This window comes from Crocuta crocuta, unplaced genomic scaffold, assembly GCF_008692635.1.
Source record: "Crocuta crocuta isolate KB4526 unplaced genomic scaffold, BGI_CrCroc_1.0 scaffold85, whole genome shotgun sequence".
Classification (NCBI taxonomy): Eukaryota; Metazoa; Chordata; class Mammalia; order Carnivora; family Hyaenidae; genus Crocuta; species Crocuta crocuta.
This window is the reverse complement of record NW_027530620.1, coordinates 4,258,486-4,271,892: the sequence shown is the minus strand read 5'-3', so window position 1 is coordinate 4,271,892 and position 13,407 is coordinate 4,258,486. Positions and strand designations below refer to the sequence as shown.

The following is a 13,407-nucleotide window of genomic DNA, read 5'->3' as shown; positions in this document are numbered from 1 at the left end:
GAGTTGGCCTATTTACGCCCAGCCCGCACCTGCCTCCCCGCGTCCCCGCGGCGGCAGGAGGGGCGCCCTCCTCCCCGCCACCGGTGCCCAGAAGGCTAGGCTGGCAGCTCCGCAAGGGCGCAGCAGCGAAGTGGTCCCGGCGCCTCCCCCCGCGGCGCCGACGCCGGGGTCCTGGGGCAGCCCCCCTCGGGGGCCTGCCCAACTTGCCTCGGCACCCAGGCACCGGCCTCTCCTCCCCAGGCCCTCCTTACCTGGTCATGGCCCAAAGCGAGGTCCGCGGCGGTGACGCCCGGAGTCCAGCCGGGATGTGTGTGGGTGCGACAGGTGAGCCCCTGCCCCGAGCCCGCGGGGGCCCCGACCCAAGGGAAACCTGGCCGGATCGCCCTCCTCGCAGGGGAGTGACCATTCGCTCTCAAGAGCGGGAACCCGGGCTGCCGCTCGGTCCTGCCCTGCGCCGGCAACAACTACATCCCCGGAGCGGCGCCCGCCCCCGCCCTCCCCCGCCCCGGGATGGCGAGGAGAGCAAGAAGTAGTCCCGCTCGCCAAGCGCCTGAACCGCTAGGGTCTTTCCCACTCCACCACCGAGGGGAACTTGGCGCGTTTTCCTCAGTCTCAGGACCCCCGTGTTTTAGCCTCCGCCCGCGCCAGCACTGCGATTGGAGGTGGCGTCCCTCGAAAGTGCCAGTTCTAGTCTCCACGCTGCAGAGACGCGAAAGGCAAGAGCCTCCTCGCGACCGCCACTTGCCCCCCTGGCATGCACGGGCTCCGGAACCAGCTGGAACGGTAGTTTTCCCAAGATCCTAACGGGTTCTGCAGTTTCAAACAGCGCAGGCAGCGTCACGGGCAGCTCGCGCGGGTCCTTGCTGAGGGNATTCGTGAGCGCGAGTTGAGGAAAGGCGTACGGATCGGGAGACGGGACAGGGAGATGGGACGGGCTCCTTCCTCGGGAAAACGACGCTAGATGCTCAAATCCACCAATCTGCGATGAGCAATCCCCCAAACGTTGCCCCCCCACCCCCACCCAGAAGGAGCCAATCAGAAGTACCTAGGCAAAAGCAAGTGGGTGGGCGGTGGCAGCCCAGCCAGTACTAAAAAGAAGAAAGGAGGACTCCACCAATCATTGCTGGAGATGCAGAGTACCCTTCAGGAGCAGGCCCCTCCTTCCGCTCTCATTGGCGTTCGAGTGCGCGGTTTCGCCGCCGACTGTTAAATCTCGCTCCGCGTTTTGTGAATCTTCGACGGTGGGACGCCTCCGCGGGCGCGGTTTCCGGAATGAGGCCCTCACAATAAGTCCCGCCCCCCCCTTCTTGCGTACAAACTCGGGCGGGGTTACTCGGGAGACGAATTTCGGAAAATGGCTGACCGGTTTGCTTGGTGCTCGGCGCCGGGGCTTTCTGATCGGAATCGCAGCCCCAGCCCTGGGACCATCCAATAGAAACCAGCGCTGTCATGGATCACAGCTTATTCTCAACTGTAAACGGTAGCGCTGAGGCTCCTTCCTAAGCCCTTCCACGCCTCATTTTCTCCCGTTTACTCCTTTCCTTTCCCGGCCAGACTAGAAAACGAAAAGAGCACTTTAAGGCCCAGCTCTGGCTGCGAGAGCTGGAAAGGGCTTCTGCGCGAGCCCTTACTGTGGGGCTCAAATGCGGCGAACCAAGCCTTACCTGGTTTTTGCTTCCTTTTGTTGGTATGCTTACCTTAGTGAGGTGACTTCACAAAGCAAGGGATGCAATTAAACAGCATAAGTTCAGTCCAAATTCATTTAATCGAGCTTGTTTTTAGGTGCCTACCAAGTTGCAAGGCATTTTTCTATGCGCTAGGGACATGGCGTGAATGAAATACATTCCCTGCTCGGAAGGAGCTTTACATTCTAGGGAGGGGCAGAAGTTAAAATGATAGGATATAATGAGTGATAGGGAAAGGAGATAAAGCATGGGCAGTTTTAGATGCGATAGTCTGGAAAGACCTCTTTGAGCTGACATTTGAGCAGCTGAATGAAAGTGGAGTGAGCCTTGGAGGAATCTCAGGGAAGAATGAATGGTTCAGGCAAAGAGAACAAGTTTTAAAAAGTCCTCAAGCTTCACATGCCTGGCGTTCTGGAAAGAAGCAAGCAGGCTAGGGTGCTTACAGCAAAATAAGCCTAGATGTGATGACTGTGGGAAATGAGATTAGGGACATCAGCAGGGCTCTGATTAAGCAGGGTGAGGAGATGGAATTCACTGGATGGTTTTGAACTGGGCAGTGGCATAATTTGTAAAGTGGCTGCTTGTGGTGGATAGATTGTTGACTTTCAAAAATGCAAGCAGGAAGGTTAGCTAGGAGGCTATTTCAGACACCCAGGAAATAAATCATTTGGCTTGGAATAAGGTAGCAGTGGAAATGTTGAGAAATGGTAGGATTCTGGATGTATTTGGGTTTGGTTGGTTGGTTGGTTTTAATCCCGAGAGAGAGCTGGCAAGGGTAGAGGGAGACAGAAACCCAAGCAGACCCTGGGCCGCCAGCACAGACCTGGATGCAGGGACTCCATCCCAGGAACCGCAAGCTCATAAGCTGAGCCAAAAGCAAGAGTCGGATGCCCAACTGATTGAGCTACCCAGTCTCCCCATTTCAGGATATATTTTGAAATAGAGTCAACAGGATCCCTTGATAGGTTGTAACAAAACAGAGACAACAATGACCAGGGTTATTTTTTTCCCCAAAGCAACTGGACAGTGGTTGGTCTTTGCTAAAATGGGGAACATTAGGGTAGTAGTGGGTTTGTTGTGAGGGGGCATTGTTCTCACTAAAACTGAGATGTCTATTTTACAAACAGAAGTTGAGCCAACAGTCAGCAAGGTTGGAGCTGAGGGGAGAATTTAGATCAAGTGATATAAATTTAGGAGTCACCAAATGGTATTTAAAACCACAAGACTGGAAGAAATCACCTAGAGTAGAAATCTTTACCCTAAAAACTGCAGGGCATTGATGACCATTTCCCTTGCCAAGCCAAGAATTCTAAATCCAGACAACTGCCTCTTAATTCACCCATCTTAGAATCAATACCCATTCCAAATACTCATTTTAAGAGTAAGACTTTAGGGGCACCTGCATGGCTCAGGAGGTTAAGCCTTCAACTCTTGGTTTCAAGCTCAGGTAGTGATCTCGTGGTTGGTGAAATGGAGCCCTACATTGGGTTCTGTGCTGATAGCTTGGGTTTCTCTCTCCCTCTCTTTCTGCCTCTCTTTCAAAATAAATAAACTTCAAAAAAAAAAAAAAGACTTTAAAGCTCCTAATCACTGAATTTATACAAAGAACAGTATGACATACATAGTGACTTTGAACCTACTAAAGGGAAATTAATGCTACTATCACTTGGTAAAATAAGCTCAAAGCTAGGGTTTGAGCTCTTTCAAGGGGTTAACAATTTCTATTTGAGAGCAGAAAAGAAAGCACCTCACCTCATTCTGAAGCCAGTATAATGTTGATACCCAAAGTAAACAAGGACAGAACTAGACATATAATTATAGAATCATAGCTACTTTCAAGTTCTACCAGGAGAGATAACCAATTCTAGTTTCCTATTATAATTTTCCTAATTCTAGTTCTCTTTAACAAATTTTTTTAAACATTCATTTTTGAGAGACAGAGGGAGACAGAGCATGAACAGGGGAGGGGCAGAAAGAGAGGGAGACACAGAATCCAAAGCAGGCTCCAGGCTCTGAGCTGTCAGCACAGAGTCCAACATGGGGCTGGAACCCATGAACTGCAAGATCATGACCAGGGCCAAAGTTGGACACTCAACCAACTGAGCCATCTGGGTGACCCTTCTCTTATCTTAACTAAGAACCCATTGTCTGCCGCCACCATTCTTCCTCTATGATTTATAATATCAGTCAAGATTCAGTTAAAGGAGAATAGAATCCATTCCCCTGGTATAAGCAAAAAGAGTATTCAATACTTGGGAATGTTGATTAAATAGACTCAGATTAGTTTTCAAGAATGAGTCCCAAAGTCCTCACAGAACTGGCCACCAAGGGAAATATGGATGACTCTTTTATGATCAGGAAATGAAGACTCCTGAACGACGTTGTTCCTGCAATACCTAGGGCCCATGACCATCACAAAGCTGCCCGTGTTGCCAACTCCAGAGCTACACTACACTCACCGTGACCTGCTCTTGCGTACTACACGTGTTCAACCCTGAATGTTAGAGCCCACAGTACTAGTGGCTAGATATTGACACCTCTGCTAATGCTGCTCCATAAATACCAAAACCTCCATAACTCTGCTTGTCAATAGCCAGAGTGGAAGCCCATGGATGTATATGAGGCTTGGTGTATCTGGCAATAATTCATGCAAAAATGTAAAAGGTCTCTGATCCTTTTCCTTTCACTCAGTACTATGTGAGAGACATTACAGCTGTAGTTCTTGACAAGATATAATTTTTAAGCCCAAAGACTCTTATATCCTGGCTTCCATGTGCAGTGCACCTACCTCACTCTTAATGACCGCTACCTTGGGGACATCTGAAACATGGGATTTAACAGTTTGACAGCATTCTTAATCCTATTTTTGTAAGCCTTGTATGGCTGAACGACAGGCACGCTTCCTTCCAAGGCTTTTATTCACAGGTGGTTTCTGTGTGCTTTGACTTAAAAGGTATAAAAATAGTTGTTTTTGTTTCAGGCCTTCCAAATTACAGAACTCTTAATCCACTTAGATTATAGACAGAGTTACCCTCTTGAGAAAGCCGAATACCTTTCCATCCCTGCTTGCAGATTGACTAGCATTGGCCTGAGTTAATCTCTCAAAGAACTTTGCTGAAATTGGCAAAATTTTAAAGCCAGCAAATACCAAGATCTATAAATTTTTCCAATTATTTCCCTTCATGCCACAAACGTCTTGCAACTGGACAGTAAATGCCACTAATTTTCCATGTTGCAATATCTGAATCTTTGCCACACGTTGCCCAAATGCTTCCACTAAGGCAACAGTACATTTATTTTAAGGTCATGTTATGTGCTATACGAAGTTTATAGGGATCACATTCTGCATCAGATAGAAATAGGTTAACCTATGGAAGTAGAATATGTTTTTAAAGTGTCCTCAGCCAAGATGAACATTTATTTCTTTATCACATAAACAGTGCAGATGTAGGCAGTCTAAATTAGTGGTGATTCCATGACCATCAGGGACCCAATTTCCTCCATTTTCAACATGTGGCTTCTACCTTCTGGTCCAGATAGCTACTTAAGTTACACTCATGATGTCTACATTTTAATAAGCAGCAAAGGGGAAAGGGGAAAGAAGATCATGCCTCCTCCCTTGAAGGATACTTCCTGGAAGTTGCACACACCACTCCTGCTTACAACCCATGGGCCAGAACTAACTTTATTCTCCATGTCTATATGTCCAACAAGGGGTCATAATATCAAGGAAGAAGTATACAATTGATATTGGAGGACAAATATTCTCTGCTATGCTTCTCCTTTCCTGGTTAAATAAAAGATTTCCCCAAGCAACTGAGTGGCTCAGTCGATTAAGCATCTGACTCTTCATATCAAGATCTTGTGGTCATGAGGTCGAGCTCCACCTCTGGCTCTGCTCTGAGTGTGACACCTGCTTGGGATTCTCTCTCTTCCTGTGCCCCTCTCCCTCTCTCTCTCCCTCTCAAAATAAATTAAAAAGAAAAAGATTTCTCCAGCTGAAGGAGCAAAAGATTTTTAAAAAAGTATATTGTTCGGTTCTTTGCAGAAGAGGATGTGCTCGATAACTCTGTTAGCCCTAGTAGTAGATACGGAGATGATGCTCAGAACACCCTTCAAGGTGCAGGGAATATCTCCAGTTGTCACCTCCATCACAGTCTACTTCAGCTGCAGAGAGAAGCCTTCCCCAAGGTTATGACATCTCCGGGGCAGCCAATATTGAGTGATTGCACAAGACTGGAATAGAAAGGCTCAGCCTTTAGGGCCCATCATGGGACACCTCTGATGTACAATATTCACTCTGGAACTTCTGGGCAGGTTATTCAAAGCTTTCTTGCACCTGTATTTGAATTTAACTTCTTTCTCTGCCCAGTCCTGCTTCCTCTCCCTTCCTTCTATATCTTCTATGCTCTGTCCCAGTGTCTGCTTCCCAAGAACGCTACCTGTGATAACTGATACCAGGATTGGTTGGAGAGAGCAGGCAATAAGATGGAATTTGGGAGATGGATTATGGACCACCTGCTGATGAAGCACAGGTAGCCTCTGGCACAAGGTCATAGTCCAAATGGGGTGATATACCAGGTAGAAGGGAACACTAGAGTGTGACATTTCAGGCATTTGAGACGTTGGTAAAAGTAACAGTGATAAGGATTAAAGAATCAGATGGCTATTGCTAAGCTCCATAGGTTGCAGAAAAATAATGAACAACTGAGAATAGGTAATAGGCAATTGCAAGTGAGGAGTGAAAGCCAGAGGGCCTCCTTACCACACACCCACAGAAAAGCTCTCATTCGCAGGGAAGAGGTGGAGAACGACAAGCAACAAGACCAGAACTTTCGAGCGGCTAAAATATGGTTCGATAACCAAAAATGGCACATCTAATTTCTTCTCTAATTGAGAAAATCTAGCATTCTAATACATGGAAGGGACATCTGGGTGGTGCTTCTAAAGATTTTCAATCCTCAGGCTCTTCAGATGCCTTCTGACTATGGCTCACTCCTCCCTACCCAGAACTATCACTTTCCTTTGCTAGAAGACTTTTTCAGAGGCTTCTAACTAGAAAGCCACATGTTTTCCCCTACCTCAGTAGACCCCACACACACACACACACATACACACACACAAATCTTCTATACAGTAGGCCTAATATTAGGGCTCATAGCATAACCTAGTTGAGAAGTACTGTGCCTAATAATGGAGGTAAAGGACTATTCCCCCCAAAAGATGTAAGACCTGGCCAGCCTGTACCATCAGGAGCTTGAGGAGTATGTATGGGACTGGATTCCTAGAGGGCTTGATAAAGGAGGCCAGACCATAAAATGGCATAGGGACAATTCTATTGATGGTGGAGCACTCTCACAAAATATTTAATATCCTAGCCAGGGTCTCAAGAGTTGATGTGAACTCACTGCTATAATGGCTCCTAGAAGCATGAAGCAAAACAAAACAAAAGGAAAAACAAACAAAAACCAAAAACAGTGACTTTCACTAAAATGCCAGAAGTTCTAGGGCAGGTAGATAGGACGTGAAAAGATAAAAAGGCTCAAGGAAGTGAATATGTTAGAATGGATGTGCTATGTGCAGCCAAAAGGTTATGATAATTCTGTTCTGCAGGACAGTTCAGAGGACACACCATTTATCAAGGCCATAAGGAATACATTGGTTCAAAGGGCAGGAAATACCACTAAAAATTTCAATGGTGACTCTGCAAGTCATGGCTGAAGGTTGCAAAGGCCTCTAGAACCTGCTTCACTGATGGCAATGCAGATGCCAGGACCCCAAAGCAGTAGAGGCCAAGTGGCAGTGCTCAACTACCAGAAGTCAGGGAATTACAAGAATTATAATGTAGCCCTAACCCACACAGTTATGGAAGTGGTTAACAGGACACAGGATCCTTAGGGGCAAAACAGAAAGGCAGCCAACAAAGGTCCTATTTAGTTTGTATCAGCAGAAAAAAAAAAAAAAAATCAAGGATAATGACCAGGAGGCTAAGATCCTTCACTCAATAAAGTCACCCACCATTCCTTAATCCATTTGCACACCTGAGCTAGTTTACAGACTTGGAATCCACTGACTGAAGAGCCCTCAGGAGGAAGGACCCTACTACATTTCAAATATAAATGGTAATGATTTTCCTAGCCCATCCCAAAAGTACCTCTTGTCATTTACCTGGGTAATTGTACACTGGGGAAATGGGAATACCCAGACATTTCAAGGACTGTTAGACACAGGGTCTGAATCAACATTGATATCCAGAGGCCAAAAGCATCATCATGACTCTGCTAGAGTGGGACAATAGAGAGACCAGTTAATAAATGACAAGCTCAGAGTGGGTCCATTGGGCATGTGGTCATTGACCACAATGACCACCCAATGGTCATTTCTGCGGTCCCCAAAAGTATAATGGGATTCACGTAGTTGGCAATTGGTACAGACCCACTGTGATGTTTGCCTGTGAAGTAAAAAACCCTCAGAGTGCAGAATGCCAAGTGGGGGTCTCTGAAAGAGCCTCCCCTCCCCAGCCAAACATGGCACCAGAAGTCAAAATAATACTGTATCTCAGGAAGGAATGGCTGAAATTAGGGCCACTCTTAGGAGTTTAAAGGATACAGAGTTGCAGATTCCCATCATGGCTCCATTTAACTCACTATGTGGCCGTGCAAAAATAGATGACTTCTGAAGGATGACAGCAGATTACTGTAAAGTTCAACCAATTAGTCAGTCTGATGGCAGCTGCTGTGCCAGATGTAGTGTATTTGCTAAAGTAGATTAATACAGCCTCAACATCATTGATTTGATGAAGGCATTCTTTTCTATTCCAATCCTAAGAAAGGATCAGAAACAGTTGGCATTCCCACAAAACAGACAAAAGCACACATTTACAGTGCAGCCCGGGGCTATGTTAACATTCCTGTCCTGTGAGATAACATAACCTGAAGAGATCTGCACCTTTTAGATATCCTGATGAACATCTCATAATCTCCGACATCAATGACTTCCTGCAGATTGGGCATGATGAGCAAATTATGCTGTAACAATATCAGGAGAACTAAAAGACTAGAAGTGCACATGTGTGGTGGAAGTGCAGAGGCATGTGCAGAAGAAAGCTAACTCCTTACCTTCCATATCAGGAAGTCAGTAGATAACGGCTGACTGAAAAACCAAGAAGTTGAAATATGAGCATGTTATTTAGATAAGTGGAGCTAAATACCAAAGAATCAGCTTAAAGTTGAAAGTAGTTGCCTTGAGGGAAGTGAAGTCTTGTTGGAAGCATTCAACTCTTTAAATCATGCACATGTATAACTTCGAAAAAATTTAAAAACNAAAGGCTCAGTATGTGAATATTTGGTCGTAATCCAGCATCTTTAGTAACCACAAAAGTCAACCAACCTCAAAACAGCTAATAAAAACACTATTCAGTAGTTAAATTTAAATAAAAGATTCTTTCCACAAATTAAAGTCAGTTTAAAAGGTAAAATCCACTTGGCTTCAAGAATTTAAATTCTTATTTCCCAATCTAAAGCCCCAGGGTCAGGTGGAATGACTTCCTTTGCCTATTCAGGGAATGCCTTACTCCACTTTAATGTTTGGTAACAATTTAGTAGAGGAATGTCCGGTAAGGGGGTGGGTGCTGAGAGGGTAGCAGGAAGTCTCACGAGCCTATTTATATTTCACGGATAAGGGAGTCTTGTCTTTCTCATACCATTAAGAGTCTCTTAACCTTTGTATATTTAACCCATCCTGAAGAGAGATCTACAGTTAAACTTCAATATTTTTTCTACTCTGAACAACGTTTACTTTAATCAAGTACTAAGTACATGGAGAGAAAATAAATTCCAAGAGAGTATTACTATGAGTATTATTATGGACTCATGGCTTTTTATAGTCTTAACATGTTTTAATTAAGTATAATTTTGATTTATTTTTTGAAGCAAATAAGACTCCTATTTTAACCCGTGGGGACTCCTTTTAAACAGGCTTCCAGGTTTCTCAACATTTTTTTTACGTTTATTTTTGAGAGAGAGAGAGATGGAGAGAGAGTGAGCATGAGTGGGAGGGGCAGGGAGAGAGGGAGACACAGATTGCAAAGTAGGCTCCAGGCTCTGAGCTGTCAGCACAAAGCCCAATGTGGGCCTTGAACTCACAGACCACAAGATCATGACCTGAGCCATAGCCTGATGCTTAACAGACTGGGCCACCCAGGCACTCCAGTCTCTCAACATTCTGTAAGCATGCTTGCCTTCTAGCAAATTCCAGATCTATCTTTAAAATTATTTTCTTACTAGCTTGAATGTACTACATAATATGTTGTTTTACCATATTACATGTTTAAACCACAGTATTATTGAAGGCTTATAAACCATAATTTAAAAAAATAAACCTAATTAAGTATGTCATAAGTTACTGTATATTACTTTGCCATTTCATTCTGGGCTTTGAAAAGAATGCATATATTTTTCAATCCAAGAAGAATACAGTTGGCTCTGACATGAGGACTGTGTGGTGATTATCTTTCAGCCTAACTACTTCAGATTTAGATTTTGTGTACATCTTGGTATGGAGCCACCCCAAAACTTGGTGACCTCAAGTAACAATTTCTTATTTTTCATGATTCTGTGGGTTGGCCACGTTCCCTCAGAGGCTGCATTCAGACGGGAGGATCACCTGGGGACTGGAATCAGTGAGGTTGGCCAGGCTGCCGTCTCCTTTAGGTCCTCCTCTTCAAAGAGGTGGCATGGGTCTTCTCCACAAGGTCATGGTAAGCAGACTTCCATGAGGGCAAAACCCAGTGTACAAGCAAGTACCAATCCTCTGTCTGTATTACTCCCTTTGGCCAAAGCAAATTCCATGGCTAAAACCAAAGTCAAGGATTTTCACAGGGCATGGATATGGGGGAGGAGGGGATGCTGAGTTATTGGGGTCATTAATATAACAAATTACTCCAGTCTTCCTGTGAATATTATCTTAAAGTAGAAGTCCTATCACTCAGGGTGTTAACCTTAAAAAATAAAACTGCCAGTTATTTTACCAGCAAGAATAGTTTTGTTCAGTAATAGCAGAGAATTACAATCTAGAACAAGCAAACTAAGGCAAAACCATTGGCAAAGCTAGAGAACAAAGGAATGGAACCCTTTAAAATAGAGGAAAGAGGGGAGCTGGGAAGGCTATTATAAGCAAACTGGGAGTAAACTGGGATTTTAAAGTATAGTAGCTTTTCATTGGCTGACTTGTGACAGTCATTCGTTGGCTGGGCTGTTGCTGGGAAGAAAAACTTTCTTCTTTCTGCTGGATTGATTAAAGTAGTATCCACTTGCAAGGTCCCTCTCTCTTCCTGCAATTGCCAAGGAGTGTAAGAGCTCCCCTTGCTGGCCTCCAAGCTTCATTCTAAATGATACTTCCTATTATTAATTTTGACATTCCCCCTTTTGTTCAAGATCTTTCTTTGAAAGCATCACTGATCAAGAGTTAGCTTCTCCATATTTAGTGGTTCTGTCCCTCAGTGCCAGGAAGAACGTCTCCTAGTTGCCATGTCCCACATCAGAGAGAAGGAGCATAGCAGTTAAAAAACACTGAGGCCACATCTGAGCAACAAGGAAGGTTGGGGGGAGATCTCTCAGGCATCTCCCATCTATAGTCCATATTTATTAAGACTGTAAGTGTTGGAGATCATTTCAAAGCATTGAGCCAGCAGCATCTTATTGGGTACATAATTTAAAAAACTTTTGACAGGTGACAAAATATAAAACTTAAAATAATTCCATAAAACAGAAGAAGTAGAAGTAACATGACAATTCCAAATCATGTATGATGGTTCAAAAACCAGGACTCTAGGTTTGGAAGTAGCCAACTGAGATATTTGTTGGCACTTGTTATCATTATTTAGGGGAAAAAGGCGCTCTCATGATGGCAAACCTGGAGTCATGTATGCTTCCTAGAAGTCTCTGCCTAAAGCAACCATGAACACAAAATAGTGAACACTGCAAAGCACACTAAAGAATTAACTGAGTGCATTTGGGAAGAGACAGTACAGGTATAAACATGAAGCAATAGCTGATGAACTTTCTGCAAAACAGCAAAACTGCAAAAGGGTTTTGAAAAAGTGTTATCTCAAAAGAACTGTTTGGAACCAAATGTATTACCAGTAATACCGTAGAGCTGCAAATTCAGAAACCATGACTTTGGATCAGAATCGAAAGTCAGTTAATGGTTCTGAAGAGAAAAGACTTTTTGTGAATTCTAAATTGTCTAAGCCTTCAAAAAAAGCAAATGAAAATTAATTTGTCATAGGATCAGGATGACGCTATTTCCAAAAGGCTGTAAGAGGTTACTCCCTTTTGTATCAATTTGAAAAACCAGATAAGGGCGTGGTCTTTCCACAAAAGGGATAGAAGCAGCAACAATGAGGAAAAGGTATATAGGCCCAGTCCAGACATCTTGGGAAGGCCGTCTCATCACATGTCATAGGCTTCAATTCCAAGAAGTCTTTACTTTTAGGTCACCAGATGATGTGTGGGTCCAGTCAGGGCTTGGTGCTTTCTTCAGATGTGCCACATGAATCCAAGAGTCTGTTGTCTGAACTCTGGTGGCATAAAGGTTGATGAGCATTTCCTGATGAAGGCTTTTCCAGTGAGGTTGAAGAGAGTCTTTCTGAAGGTGTCTTCTGAAATCTACAGGTTGCCAAGGTCTTCATCTCCTGGGAGTGCACAGTAAAAAGATTGCTCTACCAAAGCACGTTAGTTTTAATAGAAGAAATTGGGCCTTTACAATATCGAAGTATATCCCCTTTTATCAACTGTGGCTCAAAGGAGGCAGTGGCCAAGTGCATTGGATGTCCTGTGACTGTCTCGAAGGATGAAAGTCTATGAGTTCCCAACGGGGTGGGTCTGAGATTTGAAGGAACAATGGAAATCCTTTCGGCCAATGCATTTTGAGGGTTTCTACAAATTTTGCCATTTGAGTCTTAATGATGCCATTAGTGTGTCCCACTAACCCTGAGGATTGATGATGGTATGCACAATAAAAGCACTGTAAAACTGGCCAAAGAGCACAGACTTGTTGAAGCACCTGACTGGTCAAAGGGGTTCCCCAATCACTATGAAGTTCAAGGGGAGGTCCCCAGGCAAGAGTAATCTTTTAAGATTTTATTTTTAAGTAACCTATACACCCAAGTGGGGCACAAATTTACAACCCTGGGATTAAGAGTTGCATGCTCTACCAACTGAGCTAGCCAGGCACCCTAGGGATAATCTTTTCTAACAGAGTTTTAGCAACAAAAGAAACATGGCCTATCTACAAGAGAAAGCTTTGGTCCAGAGAGAAAGCATACATACTATGACTAAAACATATTTTTATCCATAAGATGGGGAAGTTCTACACAATCCATTTATATGTATAGGTTTCTTTGGATTCTACTTTGGACAGGTGGGGCAGGTGAGGAAGGCACTTTTGGTGGCCTTATTAGTATTTCCCCACCAATACTGATTTATAAATGCTATTATTTTGTCGGTAGACAAATGGTTTAACCCATGTTCAGTGTTCAGTGGTGGGAATATAGAATTTCTGGTAGGGCTGGATTCTTATTTGGTCCAAACCAGACTTACTAGTTTTCCAATGTTGTTTTTCCCTCTCTGGGGCCAATTGTTAGATATCTTTTATTGTCAGTTTCTCCAAATTACCATCCCTTTGGACCATGACATAGGTTTGATTATTGGTTTCATGTGAG

The 13,407-nt window shown here is 44.1% G+C and overlaps 1 protein-coding gene across 8 annotated transcripts in view; it reads right to left on the bottom strand.

Annotated features, from left to right (window-relative positions):
* USP1 (ubiquitin specific peptidase 1) overlaps nucleotides 1-13,407 on the bottom strand; it is a 110,314-nt gene that overhangs the window by 12,666 nt on the left and 84,241 nt on the right. For 2 of the 8 annotated variants that reach the window (XM_077768092.1, XM_077768099.1), the window contains exon 1: nucleotides 252-870. The exons of 5 other annotated variants lie outside the window; for them this stretch is intronic. The gene's annotated coding sequence lies outside the window, so the exon portion shown is untranslated. Of the gene's footprint in view, nucleotides 1-251; nucleotides 871-1,697; nucleotides 1,722-13,407 lie in introns of those variants that run through there. One more of the 8 variants, XM_077768098.1, reaches the window with a different exon arrangement.